This window comes from Hippopotamus amphibius, chromosome 2, assembly GCF_030028045.1.
Source record: "Hippopotamus amphibius kiboko isolate mHipAmp2 chromosome 2, mHipAmp2.hap2, whole genome shotgun sequence".
Lineage (NCBI taxonomy): Eukaryota > Metazoa > Chordata > Mammalia > Artiodactyla > Hippopotamidae > Hippopotamus > Hippopotamus amphibius.
This window is the reverse complement of record NC_080187.1, coordinates 220,981,706-220,999,399: the sequence shown is the minus strand read 5'-3', so window position 1 is coordinate 220,999,399 and position 17,694 is coordinate 220,981,706. Positions and strand designations below refer to the sequence as shown.

The 17,694-nt window shown below is 60.3% G+C and overlaps 6 non-coding genes across 6 annotated transcripts; all 6 read right to left on the bottom strand.

Moving 5' to 3' along the window:
• Positions 1-1,622: 1,622 nt before the first annotated feature.
• LOC130847135 (small nucleolar RNA SNORD116) lies at positions 1,623-1,715 on the bottom strand. The gene has a single exon (XR_009051928.1). It is a non-coding gene; the product is annotated as a small nucleolar RNA SNORD116 (small nucleolar RNA).
• Positions 1,716-4,428: 2,713 nt separating this feature from the next.
• LOC130847134 (small nucleolar RNA SNORD116) lies at positions 4,429-4,521 on the bottom strand. The gene has a single exon (XR_009051927.1). It is a non-coding gene; the product is annotated as a small nucleolar RNA SNORD116 (small nucleolar RNA).
• A 2,713-nt stretch (positions 4,522-7,234) lies between these two features.
• On the bottom strand, positions 7,235-7,327 carry LOC130847132 (small nucleolar RNA SNORD116). Its single transcript, XR_009051925.1, has one exon. It is a non-coding gene; the product is annotated as a small nucleolar RNA SNORD116 (small nucleolar RNA).
• A 2,713-nt stretch (positions 7,328-10,040) lies between these two features.
• LOC130847131 (small nucleolar RNA SNORD116) lies at positions 10,041-10,133 on the bottom strand. The gene has a single exon (XR_009051924.1). It is a non-coding gene; the product is annotated as a small nucleolar RNA SNORD116 (small nucleolar RNA).
• Positions 10,134-12,846: 2,713 nt separating this feature from the next.
• On the bottom strand, positions 12,847-12,939 carry LOC130847130 (small nucleolar RNA SNORD116). Its single transcript, XR_009051923.1, has one exon. It is a non-coding gene; the product is annotated as a small nucleolar RNA SNORD116 (small nucleolar RNA).
• A 2,713-nt stretch (positions 12,940-15,652) lies between these two features.
• LOC130847129 (small nucleolar RNA SNORD116) lies at positions 15,653-15,745 on the bottom strand. The gene has a single exon (XR_009051922.1). It is a non-coding gene; the product is annotated as a small nucleolar RNA SNORD116 (small nucleolar RNA).
• Between the last annotated feature and the right edge of the window lie 1,949 nt (positions 15,746-17,694).

Genomic DNA, 17,694 nt, shown 5'->3' with positions numbered 1-17,694 from the left:
GTGCCTCTTCCAGCCAACTAAGCCAAATTCCTATCCAGAGACGCGTGGGAAAGCTGACTATGGGAAGTGGTGGTCTTCAGACACCATGACCGGGAGTCGAACTCCTCGGACACCAGCCTACAGTCCCGGCCAGGTCCAGGCAGCTCCACGGCCCACCGCATCTACAGCCCTGACCCCCGAAGAAACGCTCAAACGCTCGAGCCCTTGTGCAAAGTTCCCATCTCCTGCCCGCAGGGCGACTCACTCCGACAGCAAACCTCAGACGCGATGCCCACACGGGGCACACTGAGCACCAGGGAAGACAGTCAGCAACCATGGCGGTGGCGACGAAGTCCACCGCATGCCAGGTGACCGCACGCCTCTTCTCCTACATAGCAACACCACCAAGGACCTCACAGAGATACAAGGTGCCAACCAAGAGGACAAGACACACACTTCAAACAGAAGCCCACTGCCGCGCAAGCAGACCAGGAACCCTGCCCAGGGAGCAAGTGGCTGTCCACGGCAACACACCTGGCACCACAACCACTGCCCCATCTCAGCCACACCTCCGGGCTTCCTCCCGTAAACTGAGGGCCCTGCAAAAGGCCTCGGGGCCACCAAGGACGGCCATGTCCTGCCCTCCGGGAGATACACTTTCGCCTTGCCAACTCCCTGACCAGGGGCCAAAGGGAAGCTTCGCAGATTTCACCTTTCCTTAAGCTGGCCGGCCCCACTACTGAGCACGTAGATCTCTTCGAGGCGCCTGTAAGACATTCTTTGGTGTCATTCCTCTGGCATGGGGCCCCCAGGGCTACACCAAAGGCACCAGCGCAGCGCGTCCACAGGGACCGCCAAAGCCCTCTTCTCCGTAGCCAGCCACAGGCAGCCCTTCAGGGACTAGAGATCTCCTTGAGAAGCCGAGGACAGCGCCTGCAGCACCATGATGACAGCCCGTCCAAGAAGTCACACTGCCCCGGGCCTCGCCATGCCCATACCGTCCTGTCTAGGCCATCGGCCATCTCACAGGATTCAATGTAGCACTCAGTCCTCGGCACAGTCCACAGTATCCCGATCGGCGCCACCACTGTGCCAGCAGTTGCAGTCGAGGACCTGCCAAGGGAACCACCGAGGCCTAATTCCTCAACCCCTCCCACCGCCACCTAACAATCCCGCCTCCCGGTCCCCACCGCCCTGACCCCGATCCCACCCCGTCTGCCACTCAAGAACCTCACCGAGCCAAGTGAGGAAGCGACAGGTGCCTGGCCTCCGGCTCAACTCAGAAACCACCCAAGCTTCCTCTCTTTGGCTTTGAAAAGCACCCTGCTCCCACAAGGGCCCCATCCAATATGGGAACCCGGCAAAAACACACCTCTCCAAGCCTCGAGCTCACTGGGTCTAGGCCAGCACATGCTCCGACTCATACCACCAGCAGGCAGCCTGGCGGCCTCGCCATCCCTCACTGCACCGTCACCAAGCACCTCGCAGTCGTGGATGGGCCAGCCAATGCGTGGACACGGGCCGACCCTCAGCCGCGAGCCTCTCCAATACTGCCGCCCTGTGTGCTGTTTGCATGCGTGTCCACAAGGGGAAGCTGGCCCTCACCCCTGACTATCCCCTAACCCCAGGGGAGGCAACGTGCAGGACCTCAGGTTCGATGAGGAGACGGTAGTGAGTGCTCACTCATTTTGTTCAGATTTTCCAAGGAATGCATATGAGGGGGTCATCATCGATCCGAGCACGTGCTGGGACGCCGCAAGAACCCAACAGCACAGGCTGGGCGGCTGCGAGGAGGAGCCAGTGACCTCGACATCATCCAACAGCATGGAGAATCCACAGCCCCCAGGCCACTCAGCAAGAGAAACAGTCCATCCACTCTGGAGCTCCTCGGCGGGTCCGAGGAACCCCTGGTATGCAATGAATGACACGTGTTGGGCCAGGGGAATGCGTACCATCCGTAGTGATCCCTGGCCAAGCTCAGCACCCTGGGCCCGTCGCACTTCTTCCGGGATTTCCTCGCACATCCAGTCTTCACACCACGCCAAGAAGGTCTGCCCATCTCAGCCGACGGCCAGCCGTGCCTGGCGACTGCACCTGAGAAGTGGGCAGCAATCACAGGCATGCTTTAGAACGCCACCCAGGTACTCAGAGAACAAGACCCAGGCCAACGGTACCCTGGGGGTGGGTAACGTTACCCTGCACCTGCTTCCCAAGGACCTTTGTCCCTTGGAGAAGACTCAATGCGGGCATGACAGACAACTCTTCAAAGGTACGCACGTACCAGTGCTTGTGTGCGTCAGGAGGTAAGTGAGTGGGCACCGGAGTGTGTTAGTCTCTGCGCAAAAGGGCGTCTAAGCGGCTTTCTGCGTGGGGCCCTGTAGGTGTGCCTGGGTCTCTGATTGTCTGTGTGCCCCTCTGCAAAGTCCTTGAACAGGCGAAGGCATGCCTGGAACACAGGGCCCTTGCCTCGGGATCCCCCACAGAATGGCAGAACACCCCTGCCACCTTCAAGAGCCCTCAGGCACACCCTGAACTTGAAGGGCTGCTGCAACCAGCACCGGGCTCCCGATCTCCAACAACCTTGCCTTCTGACCAGAGCACATAGACTCGATGGGGGCCGGCCTCTCACCCATGGGAGTGATGGCCCCAGAGTCGTGGAGACCCCGCCAGCTCCTAGCACACCTGATGTGCCCTTGACAGCCAGAGCCCATGCCACTGGGGACAACGGTACCTCGCACATGAAGGCCTTTGTCTTCGCCCTACACATGGCTACAGGGAAGATGCAGCCTGCCTTCTTCTCAAAGGCACTAAAGGACTTCAAGGCCAGGTGCCTCTTCCAGCCAACTAAGCCAAATTCCTATCCAGAGACGCGTGGGAAAGCTGACTATGGGAAGTGGTGGTCTTCAGACACCATGACCGGGAGTCGAACTCCTCGGACACCAGCCTACAGTCCCGGCCAGGTCCAGGCAGCTCCACGGCCCACCGCATCTACAGCCCTGACCCCCGAAGAAACGCTCAAACGCTCGAGCCCTTGTGCAAAGTTCCCATCTCCTGCCCGCAGGGCGACTCACTCCGACAGCAAACCTCAGACGCGATGCCCACACGGGGCACACTGAGCACCAGGGAAGACAGTCAGCAACCATGGCGGTGGCGACGAAGTCCACCGCATGCCAGGTGACCGCACGCCTCTTCTCCTACATAGCAACACCACCAAGGACCTCACAGAGATACAAGGTGCCAACCAAGAGGACGAGACACACACTTCAAACAGAAGCCCACTGCCGCGCAAGCAGACCAGGAACCCTGCCCAGGGAGCAAGTGGCTGTCCACGGCAACACACCTGGCACCACAACCACTGCCCCATCTCAGCCACACCTCCGGGCTTCCTCCCGTAAACTGAGGGCCCTGCAAAAGGCCTCGGGGCCCCCAAGGACGGCCATGTCCTGCCCTCCGGGAGATACACTTTCGCCTTGCCAACTCCCTGACCAGGGGCCAAAGGGAAGCTTCGCAGATTTCACCTTTCCTTAAGCTGGCCGGCCCCACTACTGAGCACGTAGATCTCTTCGAGGCGCCTGGAAGACATTCTTTGGTGTCATTCCTCTGGCATGGGGCCCCCAGGGCTACACCAAAGGCACCAGCGCAGCGCGTCCACAGGGACCGCCAAAGCCCTCTTCTCCGTAGCCAGCCACAGGCAGCCCTTCAGGGACTAGAGATCTCCTTGAGAAGCCGATGACAGCGCCTGCAGCACCATGATGACAGCCCGTCCAAGAAGTCACACTGCCCCGGGCCTCGCCATGCCCATACCGTCCTGTCTAGGCCATCGGCCATCTCACAGGATTCAATGTAGCACTCAGTCCTCGGCACAGTCCACAGTATCCCGATCGGCGCCACCACTGTGCCAGCAGTTGCAGTCGAGGACCTGCCAAGGGAACCACCGAGGCCTAATTCCTCAACCCCTCCCACCGCCACCTAACAATCCCGCCTCCCGGTCCCCACCGCCCTGACCCCGATCCCACCCCGTCTGCCACTCAAGAACCTCACCGAGCCAAGTGAGGAAGCGACAGGTGCCTGGCCTCGGGCTCAACTCAGAAACCACCCAAGCTTCCTCTCTTTGGCTTTGAAAAGCACCCTGCTCCCACAAGGGCCCCGTCCAATATGGGAACCCGGCAAAAACACACCTCTCCAAGCCTCGAGCTCACTGGGTCTAGGCCAGCACATGCTCCGACTCATACCACCAGCAGGCAGCCTGGCGGCCTCGCCATCCCTCACTGCACCGTCACCAGGCACCTCGCAGTCCTGGATGAGCCAGCCAATGCGTGGACACGGGCCGACCCTCAGCCGCGAGCCTCTCCAATACTGCCGCCCTGTGTGCTGTTTGCATGCGTGTCCACAAGGGGAAGCTGGCCCTCACCCCTGACTATCCCCTAACCCCAGGGGAGGCAACGTGCTGGACCTCAGGTTCGATGAGGAGACGGTAGTGAGTGCTCACTCATTTTGTTCAGATTTTCCAAGGAATGCATATGAGGGGGTCATCATCGATCCGAGCACGTGCTGGGACGCCGCAAGAACCCAACAGCACAGGCTGGGCGGCTGCGAGGAGGAGCCAGTGACCTCGACATCATCCAACAGCATGGAGAATCCACAGCCCCCAGGCCACTCAGCAAGAGAAACAGTCCATCCACTCTGGAGCTCCTCGGCGGGTCCGAGGAACCCCTGGTATGCAATGAATGACACGTGTTGGGCCAGGGGAATGCGTACCATCCGTAGTGATCCCTGGCCAAGCTCAGCACCCTGGGCCCGTCGCACTTCTTCCGGGATTTCCTCGCACATCCAGTCTTCACACCACGCCAAGAAGGTCTGCCCATCTCAGCCGACGGCCAGCCGTGCCTGGCGACTGCACCTGAGAAGTGGGCAGCAATCACAGGCATGCTTTAGAACGCCACCCAGGTACTCAGAGAACAAGACCCAGGCCAACGGTACCCTGGGGGTGGGTAACGTTACCCTGCACCTGCTTCCCAAGGACCTTTGTCCCTTGGAGAAGACTCAATGCGGGCATGACAGACAACTCTTCAAAGGTACGCACGTACCAGTGCTTGTGTGCGTCAGGAGGTAAGTGAGTGGGCACCGGAGTGTGTTAGTCTCTGCGCAAAAGGGCGTCTAAGCGGCTTTCTGCGTGGGGCCCTGTAGGTGTGCCTGGGTCTCTGATTGTCTGTGTGCCCCTCTGCAAAGTCCTTGAACAGGCGAAGGCATGCCTGGAACACAGGGCCCTTGCCTCGGGATCCCCCACAGAATGGCAGAACACCCCTGCCACCTTCAAGAGCCCTCAGGCACACCCTGAACTTGAAGGGCTGCTGCAACCAGCACCGGGCTCCCGATCTCCAACAACCTTGCCTTCTGACCAGAGCACATAGACTCGATGGGGGCCGGCCTCTCACCCATGGGAGTGATGGCCCCAGAGTCGTGGAGACCCCGCCAGCTCCTAGCACACCTGATGTGCCCTTGACAGCCAGAGCCCATGCCACTGGGGACAACGGTACCTCGCACATGAAGGCCTTTGTCTCCGCCCTGCACATGGCTACAGGGAAGATGCAGCCTGCCTTCTTCTCAAAGGCACTAAAGGACTTCAAGGCCAGGTGCCTCTTCCAGCCAACTAAGCCAAATTCCTATCCAGAGACGCGTGGGAAAGCTGACTATGGGAAGTGGTGGTCTTCAGACACCATGACCGGGAGTCGAACTCCTCGGACACCAGCCTACAGTCCCGGCCAGGTCCAGGCAGCTCCACGGCCCACCGGATCTACAGCCCTGACCCCCGAAGAAACGCTCAAACGCTCCAGCCCTTGTGCAAAGTTCCCATCTCCTGCCCGCAGGGCGACTCACTCAGACAGCAAACCTCAGACGCGATGCCCACACAGGGCACACTGAGCACCAGGGAAGACAGTCAGCAACCATGGCGGTGGCGACGAAGTCCACCGCATGCCAGGTGACCGCACGCCTCTTCTCCTACATAGCAACACCACCAAGGACCTCACAGAGATACAAGGTGCCAACCAAGAGGACGAGACACACACTTCAAACAGAAGCCCACTGCCGCACAAGCAGACCAGGAACCCTGCGCAGGGAGCAAGTGGCTGTCCACGGCAACACACCTGGCACCACAACCACTGCCCCATTTCAGCCACACCTCCGGGCTTCCTCCCGTAAACTGAGGGCCCTGCAAAAGGCCTCGGGGCCACCAAGGACGGCCATGTCGTGCCCTCCGGGAGATACACTTTCGCCTTGCCAACTCCCTGACCAGGGGCCAAAGGGAAGCTTCGCAGATTTCACCTTTCCTTAAGCTGGCCGGCCCCACTACTGAGCACGTAGATCTCTTCGAGGCGCCTGGAAGACATTCTTTGGTGTCATTCCTCTGGCATGGGGCCCCCAGGCCTACACCAAAGGCACCAGCGCAGCGCGTCCACAGGGACCGCCAAAGCCCTCTTCTCCGTAGCCAGCCACAGGCAGCCCTTCAGGGACTAGAGATCTCCTTGAGAAGCCGAGGACAGCGCCTGCAGCACCATGATGACAGCCCGTCCAAGAAGTCACACTGCCCCGGGCCTCGCCATGCCCATACCGTCCTGTCTAGGCCATAGGCCATCTCACAGGATTCAATGTAGCACTCAGTCCTCGGCACAGTCCACAGTATCCCGATCGGCGCCACCACTGTGCCAGCAGTTGCAGTCGAGGACCTGCCAAGGGAACCACCGAGGCCTAATTCCTCAACCCCTCCCACCGCCACCTAACAATCCCGCCTCCCGGTCCCCACCGCCCTGACCCCGATCCCACCCCGTCTGCCACTCAAGAACCTCACCGAGCCAAGTGAGGAAGCGACAGGTGCCTGGCCTCGGGCTCAACTCAGAAACCACCCAAGCTTCCTCTCTTTGGCTTTGAAAAGCACCCTGCTCCCACAAGGGCCCCATCCAATATGGGAACCCGGCAAAAACACACCTCTCCAAGCCTCGAGCTCACTGGGTCTAGGCCAGCACATGCTCCGACTCATACCACCAGCAGGCAGCCTGGCGGCCTCGCCATCCCTCACTGCACCGTCACCAAGCACCTCGCAGTCGTGGATGAGCCAGCCAATGCGTGGACACGGGCCGACCCTCAGCCGCGAGCCTCTCCAATACTGCCGCCCTGTGTGCTGTTTGCATGCGTGTCCACAAGGGGAAGCTGGCCCTCACCCCTGACTATCCCCTAACCCCAGGGGAGGCAACGTGCTGGACCTCAGGTTCGATGAGGAGACGGTAGTGAGTGCTCACTCATTTTGTTCAGATTTTCCAAGGAATGCATATGAGGGGGTCATCATCGATCCGAGCACGTGCTGGGACGCCGCAAGAACCCAACAGCACAGGCTGGGCGGCTGCGAGGAGGAGCCAGTGACCTCGACATCATCCAACAGCATGGAGAATCCACAGCCCCCAGGCCACTCAGCAAGAGAAACAGCCCATCCACTCTGGAGCTCCTCGGCGGGTCCGAGGAACCCCTGGTATGCAATGAATGACACGTGTTGGGCCAGGGGAATGCGTACCATCCGTAGTGATCCCTGGCCAAGCTCAGCACCCTGGGCCCGTCGCACTTCTTCCGGGATTTCCTCGCACATCCAGTCTTCACACCACGCCAAGAAGGTCTGCCCATCTCAGCCGACGGCCAGCCGTGCCTGGCGACTGCACCTGAGAAGTGGGCAGCAATCACAGGCATGCTTTAGAACGCCACCCAGGTACTCAGAGAACAAGACCCAGGCCAACGGTACCCTGGGGGTGGGTAACGTTACCCTGCACCTGCTTCCCAAGGACCTTTGTCCCTTGGAGAAGACTCAATGCGGGCATGACAGACAACTCTTCAAAGGTACGCACGTACCAGTGCTTGTGTGCGTCAGGAGGTAAGTGAGTGGGCACCGGAGTGTGTTAGTCTCTGCGCAAAAGGGCGTCTAAGCGGCTTTCTGCGTGGGGCCCTGTAGGTGTGCCTGGGTCTCTGATTGTCTGTGTGCCCCTCTGCAAAGTCCTTGAACAGGCGAAGGCATGCCTGGAACACAGGGCCCTTGCCTCGGGATCCCCCACAGAATGGCAGAACACCCCTGCCACCTTCAAGAGCCCTCAGGCACACCCTGAACTTGAAGGGCTGCTGCAACCAGCACCGGGCTCCCGATCTCCAACAACCTTGCCTTCTGACCAGAGCACATAGACTCGATGGGGGCCGGCCTCTCACCCATGGGAGTGATGGCCCCAGAGTCGTGGAGACCCCGCCAGCTCCTAGCACACCTGATGTGCCCTTGACAGCCAGAGCCCATGCCACTGGGGACAACGGTACCTCGCACATGAAGGCCTTTGTCTCCGCCCTGCACATGGCTACAGGGAAGATGCAGCCTGCCTTCTTCTCAAAGGCACTAAAGGACTTCAAGGCCAGGTGCCTCTTCCAGCCAACTAAGCCAAATTCCTATCCAGAGACGCGTGGGAAAGCTGACTATGGGAAGTGGTGGTCTTCAGACACCATGACCGGGAGTCGAACTCCTCGGACACCAGCCTACAGTCCCGGCCAGGTCCAGGCAGCTCCACGGCCCACCGGATCTACAGCCCTGACCCCCGAAGAAACGCTCAAACGCTCCAGCCCTTGTGCAAAGTTCCCATCTCCTGCCCGCAGGGCGACTCACTCAGACAGCAAACCTCAGACGCGATGCCCACACAGGGCACACTGAGCACCAGGGAAGACAGTCAGCAACCATGGCGGTGGCGACGAAGTCCACCGCATGCCAGGTGACCGCACGCCTCTTCTCCTACATAGCAACACCACCAAGGACCTCACAGAGATACAAGGTGCCAACCAAGAGGACGAGACACACACTTCAAACAGAAGCCCACTGCCGCACAAGCAGACCAGGAACCCTGCGCAGGGAGCAAGTGGCTGTCCACGGCAACACACCTGGCACCACAACCACTGCCCCATTTCAGCCACACCTCCGGGCTTCCTCCCGTAAACTGAGGGCCCTGCAAAAGGCCTCGGGGCCACCAAGGACGGCCATGTCGTGCCCTCCGGGAGATACACTTTCGCCTTGCCAACTCCCTGACCAGGGGCCAAAGGGAAGCTTCGCAGATTTCACCTTTCCTTAAGCTGGCCGGCCCCACTACTGAGCACGTAGATCTCTTCGAGGCGCCTGGAAGACATTCTTTGGTGTCATTCCTCTGGCATGGGGCCCCCAGGCCTACACCAAAGGCACCAGCGCAGCGCGTCCACAGGGACCGCCAAAGCCCTCTTCTCCGTAGCCAGCCACAGGCAGCCCTTCAGGGACTAGAGATCTCCTTGAGAAGCCGAGGACAGCGCCTGCAGCACCATGATGACAGCCCGTCCAAGAAGTCACACTGCCCCGGGCCTCGCCATGCCCATACCGTCCTGTCTAGGCCATAGGCCATCTCACAGGATTCAATGTAGCACTCAGTCCTCGGCACAGTCCACAGTATCCCGATCGGCGCCACCACTGTGCCAGCAGTTGCAGTCGAGGACCTGCCAAGGGAACCACCGAGGCCTAATTCCTCAACCCCTCCCACCGCCACCTAACAATCCCGCCTCCCGGTCCCCACCGCCCTGACCCCGATCCCACCCCGTCTGCCACTCAAGAACCTCACCGAGCCAAGTGAGGAAGCGACAGGTGCCTGGCCTCGGGCTCAACTCAGAAACCACCCAAGCTTCCTCTCTTTGGCTTTGAAAAGCACCCTGCTCCCACAAGGGCCCCATCCAATATGGGAACCCGGCAAAAACACACCTCTCCAAGCCTCGAGCTCACTGGGTCTAGGCCAGCACATGCTCCGACTCATACCACCAGCAGGCAGCCTGGCGGCCTCGCCATCCCTCACTGCACCGTCACCAAGCACCTCGCAGTCGTGGATGAGCCAGCCAATGCGTGGACACGGGCCGACCCTCAGCCGCGAGCCTCTCCAATACTGCCGCCCTGTGTGCTGTTTGCATGCGTGTCCACAAGGGGAAGCTGGCCCTCACCCCTGACTATCCCCTAACCCCAGGGGAGGCAACGTGCTGGACCTCAGGTTCGATGAGGAGACGGTAGTGAGTGCTCACTCATTTTGTTCAGATTTTCCAAGGAATGCATATGAGGGGGTCATCATCGATCCGAGCACGTGCTGGGACGCCGCAAGAACCCAACAGCACAGGCTGGGCGGCTGCGAGGAGGAGCCAGTGACCTCGACATCATCCAACAGCATGGAGAATCCACAGCCCCCAGGCCACTCAGCAAGAGAAACAGCCCATCCACTCTGGAGCTCCTCGGCGGGTCCGAGGAACCCCTGGTATGCAATGAATGACACGTGTTGGGCCAGGGGAATGCGTACCATCCGTAGTGATCCCTGGCCAAGCTCAGCACCCTGGGCCCGTCGCACTTCTTCCGGGATTTCCTCGCACATCCAGTCTTCACACCACGCCAAGAAGGTCTGCCCATCTCAGCCGACGGCCAGCCGTGCCTGGCGACTGCACCTGAGAAGTGGGCAGCAATCACAGGCATGCTTTAGAACGCCACCCAGGTACTCAGAGAACAAGACCCAGGCCAACGGTACCCTGGGGGTGGGTAACGTTACCCTGCACCTGCTTCCCAAGGACCTTTGTCCCTTGGAGAAGACTCAATGCGGGCATGACAGACAACTCTTCAAAGGTACGCACGTACCAGTGCTTGTGTGCGTCAGGAGGTAAGTGAGTGGGCACCGGAGTGTGTTAGTCTCTGCGCAAAAGGGCGTCTAAGCGGCTTTCTGCGTGGGGCCCTGTAGGTGTGCCTGGGTCTCTGATTGTCTGTGTGCCCCTCTGCAAAGTCCTTGAACAGGCGAAGGCATGCCTGGAACACAGGGCCCTTGCCTCGGGATCCCCCACAGAATGGCAGAACACCCCTGCCACCTTCAAGAGCCCTCAGGCACACCCTGAACTTGAAGGGCTGCTGCAACCAGCACCGGGCTCCCGATCTCCAACAACCTTGCCTTCTGACCAGAGCACATAGACTCGATGGGGGCCGGCCTCTCACCCATGGGAGTGATGGCCCCAGAGTCGTGGAGACCCCGCCAGCTCCTAGCACACCTGATGTGCCCTTGACAGCCAGAGCCCATGCCACTGGGGACAACGGTACCTCGCACATGAAGGCCTTTGTCTCCGCCCTACACATGGCTACAGGGAAGATGCAGCCTGCCTTCTTCTCAAAGGCACTAAAGGACTTCAAGGCCAGGTGCCTCTTCCAGCCAACTAAGCCAAATTCCTATCCAGAGACGCGTGGGAAAGCTGACTATGGGAAGTGGTGGTCTTCAGACACCATGACCGGGAGTCGAACTCCTCGGACACCAGCCTACAGTCCCGGCCAGGTCCAGGCAGCTCCACGGCCCACCGGATCTACAGCCCTGACCCCCGAAGAAACGCTCAAACGCTCCAGCCCTTGTGCAAAGTTCCCATCTCCTGCCCGCAGGGCGACTCACTCAGACAGCAAACCTCAGACGCGATGCCCACACGGGGCACACTGAGCACCAGGGAAGACAGTCAGCAACCATGGCGGTGGCGACGAAGTCCACCGCATGCCAGGTGACCGCACGCCTCTTCTCCTACATAGCAACACCACCAAGGACCTCACAGAGATACAAGGTGCCAACCAAGAGGACGAGACACACACTTCAAACAGAAGCCCACTGCCGCGCAAGCAGACCAGGAACCCTGCGCAGGGAGCAAGTGGCTGTCCACGGCAACACACCTGGCACCACAACCACTGCCCCATCTCAGCCACACCTCCGGGCTTCCTCCCGTAAACTGAGGGCCCTGCAAAAGGCCTCGGGGCCACCAAGGACGGCCATGTCCTGCCCTCCGGGAGATACACTTTCGCCTTGCCAACTCCCTGACCAGGGGCCAAAGGGAAGCTTCGCAGATTTCACCTTTCCTTAAGCTGGCCGGCCCCACTACTGAGCACGTAGATCTCTTCGAGGCGCCTGGAAGACATTCTTTGGTGTCATTCCTCTGGCATGGGGCCCCCAGGCCTACACCAAAGGCACCAGCGCAGCGCGTCCACAGGGACCGCCAAAGCCCTCTTCTCCGTAGCCAGCCACAGGCAGCCCTTCAGGGACTAGAGATCTCCTTGAGAAGCCGAGGACAGCGCCTGCAGCACCATGATGACAGCCCGTCCAAGAAGTCACACTGCCCCGGGCCTCGCCATGCCCATACCGTCCTGTCTAGGCCATCGGCCATCTCACAGGATTCAATGTAGCACTCAGTCCTCGGCACAGTCCACAGTATCCCGATCGGCGCCACCACTGTGCCAGCAGTTGCAGTCGAGGACCTGCCAAGGGAACCACCGAGGCCTAATTCCTCAACCCCTCCCACCGCCACCTAACAATCCCGCCTCCCGGTCCCCACCGCCCTGACCCCGATCCCACCCCGTCTGCCACTCAAGAACCTCACCGAGCCAAGTGAGGAAGCGACAGGTGCCTGGCCTCCGGCTCAACTCAGAAACCACCCAAGCTTCCTCTCTTTGGCTTTGAAAAGCACCCTGCTCCCACAAGGGCCCCATCCAATATGGGAACCCGGCAAAAACACACCTCTCCAAGCCTCGAGCTCACTGGGTCTAGGCCAGCACATGCTCCGACTCATACCACCAGCAGGCAGCCTGGCGGCCTCGCCATCCCTCACTGCACCGTCACCAAGCACCTCGCAGTCGTGGATGGGCCAGCCAATGCGTGGACACGGGCCGACCCTCAGCCGCGAGCCTCTCCAATACTGCCGCCCTGTGTGCTGTTTGCATGCGTGTCCACAAGGGGAAGCTGGCCCTCACCCCTGACTATCCCCTAACCCCAGGGGAGGCAACGTGCAGGACCTCAGGTTCGATGAGGAGACGGTAGTGAGTGCTCACTCATTTTGTTCAGATTTTCCAAGGAATGCATATGAGGGGGTCATCATCGATCCGAGCACGTGCTGGGACGCCGCAAGAACCCAACAGCACAGGCTGGGCGGCTGCGAGGAGGAGCCAGTGACCTCGACATCATCCAACAGCATGGAGAATCCACAGCCCCCAGGCCACTCAGCAAGAGAAACAGTCCATCCACTCTGGAGCTCCTCGGCGGGTCCGAGGAACCCCTGGTATGCAATGAATGACACGTGTTGGGCCAGGGGAATGCGTACCATCCGTAGTGATCCCCGGCCAAGCTCAGCACCCTGGGCCCGTCGCACTTCTTCCGGGATTTCCTCGCACATCCAGTCTTCACACCACGCCAAGAAGGTCTGCCCATCTCAGCCGACGGCCAGCCGTGCCTGGCGACTGCACCTGAGAAGTGGGCAGCAATCACAGGCATGCTTTAGAACGCCACCCAGGTACTCAGAGAACAAGACCCAGGCCAACGGTACCCTGGGGGGGGGTAACGTTACCCTGCACCTGCTTCCCAAGGACCTTTGTCCCTTGGAGAAGACTCAATGCGGGCATGACAGACAACTCTTCAAAGGTACGCACGTACCAGTGCTTGTGTGCGTCAGGAGGTAAGTGAGTGGGCACCGGAGTGTGTTAGTCTCTGCGCAAAAGGGCGTCTAAGCGGCTTTCTGCGTGGGGCCCTGTAGGTGTGCCTGGGTCTCTGATTGTCTGTGTGCCCCTCTGCAAAGTCCTTGAACAGGCGAAGGCATGCCTGGAACACAGGGCCCTTGCCTCGGGATCCCCCACAGAATGGCAGAACACCCCTGCCACCTTCAAGAGCCCTCAGGCACACCCTGAACTTGAAGGGCTGCTGCAACCAGCACCGGGCTCCCGATCTCCAACAACCTTGCCTTCTGACCAGAGCACATAGACTCGATGGGGGCCGGCCTCTCACCCATGGGAGTGATGGCCCCAGAGTCGTGGAGACCCCGCCAGCTCCTAGCACACCTGATGTGCCCTTGACAGCCAGAGCCCATGCCACTGGGGACAACGGTACCTCGCACATGAAGGCCTTTGTCTCCGCCCTACACATGGCTACAGGGAAGATGCAGCCTGCCTTCTTCTCAAAGGCACTAAAGGACTTCAAGGCCAGGTGCCTCTTCCAGCCAACTAAGCCAAATTCCTATCCAGAGACGCGTGGGAAAGCTGACTATGGGAAGTGGTGGTCTTCAGACACCATGACCGGGAGTCGAACTACTCGGACACCAGCCTACAGTCCCGGCCAGGTCCAGGCAGCTCCACGGCCCACCGCATCTACAGCCCTGACCCCCGAAGAAACGCTCAAACGCTCGAGCCCTTGTGCAAAGTTCCCATCTCCTGCCCGCAGGGCGACTCACTCCGACAGCAAACCTCAGACGCGATGCCCACACGGGGCACACTGAGCACCAGGGAAGACAGTCAGCAACCATGGCGGTGGCGACGAAGTCCACCGCATGCCAGGTGACCGCACGCCTCTTCTCCTACATAGCAACACCACCAAGGACCTCACAGAGATACAAGGTGCCAACCAAGAGGACGAGACACACACTTCAAACAGAAGCCCACTGCCGCGCAAGCAGACCAGGAACCCTGCCCAGGGAGCAAGTGGCTGTCCACGGCAACACACCTGGCACCACAACCACTGCCCCATCTCAGCCACACCTCCGGGCTTCCTCCCGTAAACTGAGGGCCCTGCAAAAGGCCTCGGGGCCCCCAAGGACGGCCATGTCCTGCCCTCCGGGAGATACACTTTCGCCTTGCCAACTCCCTGACCAGGGGCCAAAGGGAAGCTTCGCAGATTTCACCTTTCCTTAAGCTGGCCGGCCCCACTACTGAGCACGTAGATCTCTTCGAGGCGCCTGGAAGACATTCTTTGGTGTCATTCCTCTGGCATGGGGCCCCCAGGGCTACACCAAAGGCACCAGCGCAGCGCGTCCACAGGGACCGCCAAAGCCCTCTTCTCCGTAGCCAGCCACAGGCAGCCCTTCAGGGACTAGAGATCTCCTTGAGAAGCCGAGGACAGCGCCTGCAGCACCATGATGACAGCCCGTCCAAGAAGTCACACTGCCCCGGGCCTCGCCATGCCCATACCGTCCTGTCTAGGCCATCGGCCATCTCACAGGATTCAATGTAGCACTCAGTCCTCGGCACAGTCCACAGTATCCCGATCGGCGCCACCACTGTGCCAGCAGTTGCAGTCGAGGACCTGCCAAGGGAACCACCGAGGCCTAATTCCTCAACCCCTCCCACCGCCACCTAACAATCCCGCCTCCCGGTCCCCACCGCCCTGACCCCGATCCCACCCCGTCTGCCACTCAAGAACCTCACCGAGCCAAGTGAGGAAGCGACAGGTGCCTGGCCTCGGGCTCAACTCAGAAACCACCCAAGCTTCCTCTCTTTGGCTTTGAAAAGCACCCTGCTCCCACAAGGGCCCCGTCCAATATGGGAACCCGGCAAAAACACACCTCTCCAAGCCTCGAGCTCACTGGGTCTAGGCCAGCACATGCTCCGACTCATACCACCAGCAGGCAGCCTGGCGGCCTCGCCATCCCTCACTGCACCGTCACCAGGCACCTCGCAGTCCTGGATGAGCCAGCCAATGCGTGGACACGGGCCGACCCTCAGCCGCGAGCCTCTCCAATACTGCCGCCCTGTGTGCTGTTTGCATGCGTGTCCACAAGGGGAAGCTGGCCCTCACCCCTGACTATCCCCTAACCCCAGGGGAGGCAACGTGCAGGACCTCAGGTTCGATGAGGAGACGGTAGTGAGTGCTCACTCATTTTGTTCAGATTTTCCAAGGAATGCATATGAGGGGGTCATCATCGATCCGAGCACGTGCTGGGACGCCGCAAGAACCCAACAGCACAGGCTGGGCGGCTGCGAGGAGGAGCCAGTGACCTCGACATCATCCAACAGCATGGAGAATCCACAGCCCCCAGGCCACTCAGCAAGAGAAACAGTCCATCCACTCTGGAGCTCCTCGGCGGGTCCGAGGAACCCCTGGTATGCAATGAATGACACGTGTTGGGCCAGGGGAATGCGTACCATCCGTAGTGATCCCTGGCCAAGCTCAGCACCCTGGGCCCGTCGCACTTCTTCCGGGATTTCCTCGCACATCCAGTCTTCACACCACGCCAAGAAGGTCTGCCCATCTCAGCCGACGGCCAGCCGTGCCTGGCGACTGCACCTGAGAAGTGGGCAGCAATCACAGGCATGCTTTAGAACGCCACCCAGGTACTCAGAGAACAAGACCCAGGCCAACGGTACCCTGGGGGTGGGTAACGTTACCCTGCACCTGCTTCCCAAGGACCTTTGTCCCTTGGAGAAGACTCAATGCGGGCATGACAGACAACTCTTCAAAGGTACGCACGTACCAGTGCTTGTGTGCGTCAGGAGGTAAGTGAGTGGGCACCGGAGTGTGTTAGTCTCTGCGCAAAAGGGCGTCTAAGCGGCTTTCTGCGTGGGGCCCTGTAGGTGTGCCTGGGTCTCTGATTGTCTGTGTGCCCCTCTGCAAAGTCCTTGAACAGGCGAAGGCATGCCTGGAACACAGGGCCCTTGCCTCGGGATCCCCCACAGAATGGCAGAACACCCCTGCCACCTTCAAGAGCCCTCAGGCACACCCTGAACTTGAAGGGCTGCTGCAACCAGCACCGGGCTCCCGATCTCCAACAACCTTGCCTTCTGACCAGAGCACATAGACTCGATGGGGGCCGGCCTCTCACCCATGGGAGTGATGGCCCCAGAGTCGTGGAGACCCCGCCAGCTCCTAGCACACCTGATGTGCCCTTGACAGCCAGAGCCCATGCCACTGGGGACAACGGTACCTCGCACATGAAGGCCTTTGTCTCCGCCCTGCACATGGCTACAGGGAAGATGCAGCCTGCCTTCTTCTCAAAGGCACTAAAGGACTTCAAGGCCAGGTGCCTCTTCCAGCCAACTAAGCCAAATTCCTATCCAGAGACGCGTGGGAAAGCTGACTATGGGAAGTGGTGGTCTTCAGACACCATGACCGGGAGTCGAACTCCTCGGACACCAGCCTACAGTCCCGGCCAGGTCCAGGCAGCTCCACGGCCCACCGGATCTACAGCCCTGACCCCCGAAGAAACGCTCAAACGCTCCAGCCCTTGTGCAAAGTTCCCATCTCCTGCCCGCAGGGCGACTCACTCAGACAGCAAACCTCAGACGCGATGCCCACACAGGGCACACTGAGCACCAGGGAAGACAGTCAGCAACCATGGCGGTGGCGACGAAGTCCACCGCATGCCAGGTGACCGCACGCCTCTTCTCCTACATAGCAACACCACCAAGGACCTCACAGAGATACAAGGTGCCAACCAAGAGGACGAGACACACACTTCAAACAGAAGCCCACTGCCGCACAAGCAGACCAGGAACCCTGCGCAGGGAGCAAGTGGCTGTCCACGGCAACACACCTGGCACCACAACCACTGCCCCATTTCAGCCACACCTCCGGGCTTCCTCCCGTAAACTGAGGGCCCTGCAAAAGGCCTCGGGGCCACCAAGGACGGCCATGTCGTGCCCTCCGGGAGATACACTTTCGCCTTGCCAACTCCCTGACCAGGGGCCAAAGGGAAGCTTCGCAGATTTCACCTTTCCTTAAGCTGGCCGGCCCCACTACTGAGCACGTAGATCTCTTCGAGGCGCCTGGAAGACATTCTTTGGTGTCATTCCTCTGGCATGGGGCCCCCAGGCCTACACCAAAGGCACCAGCGCAGCGCGTCCACAGGGACCGCCAAAGCCCTCTTCTCCGTAGCCAG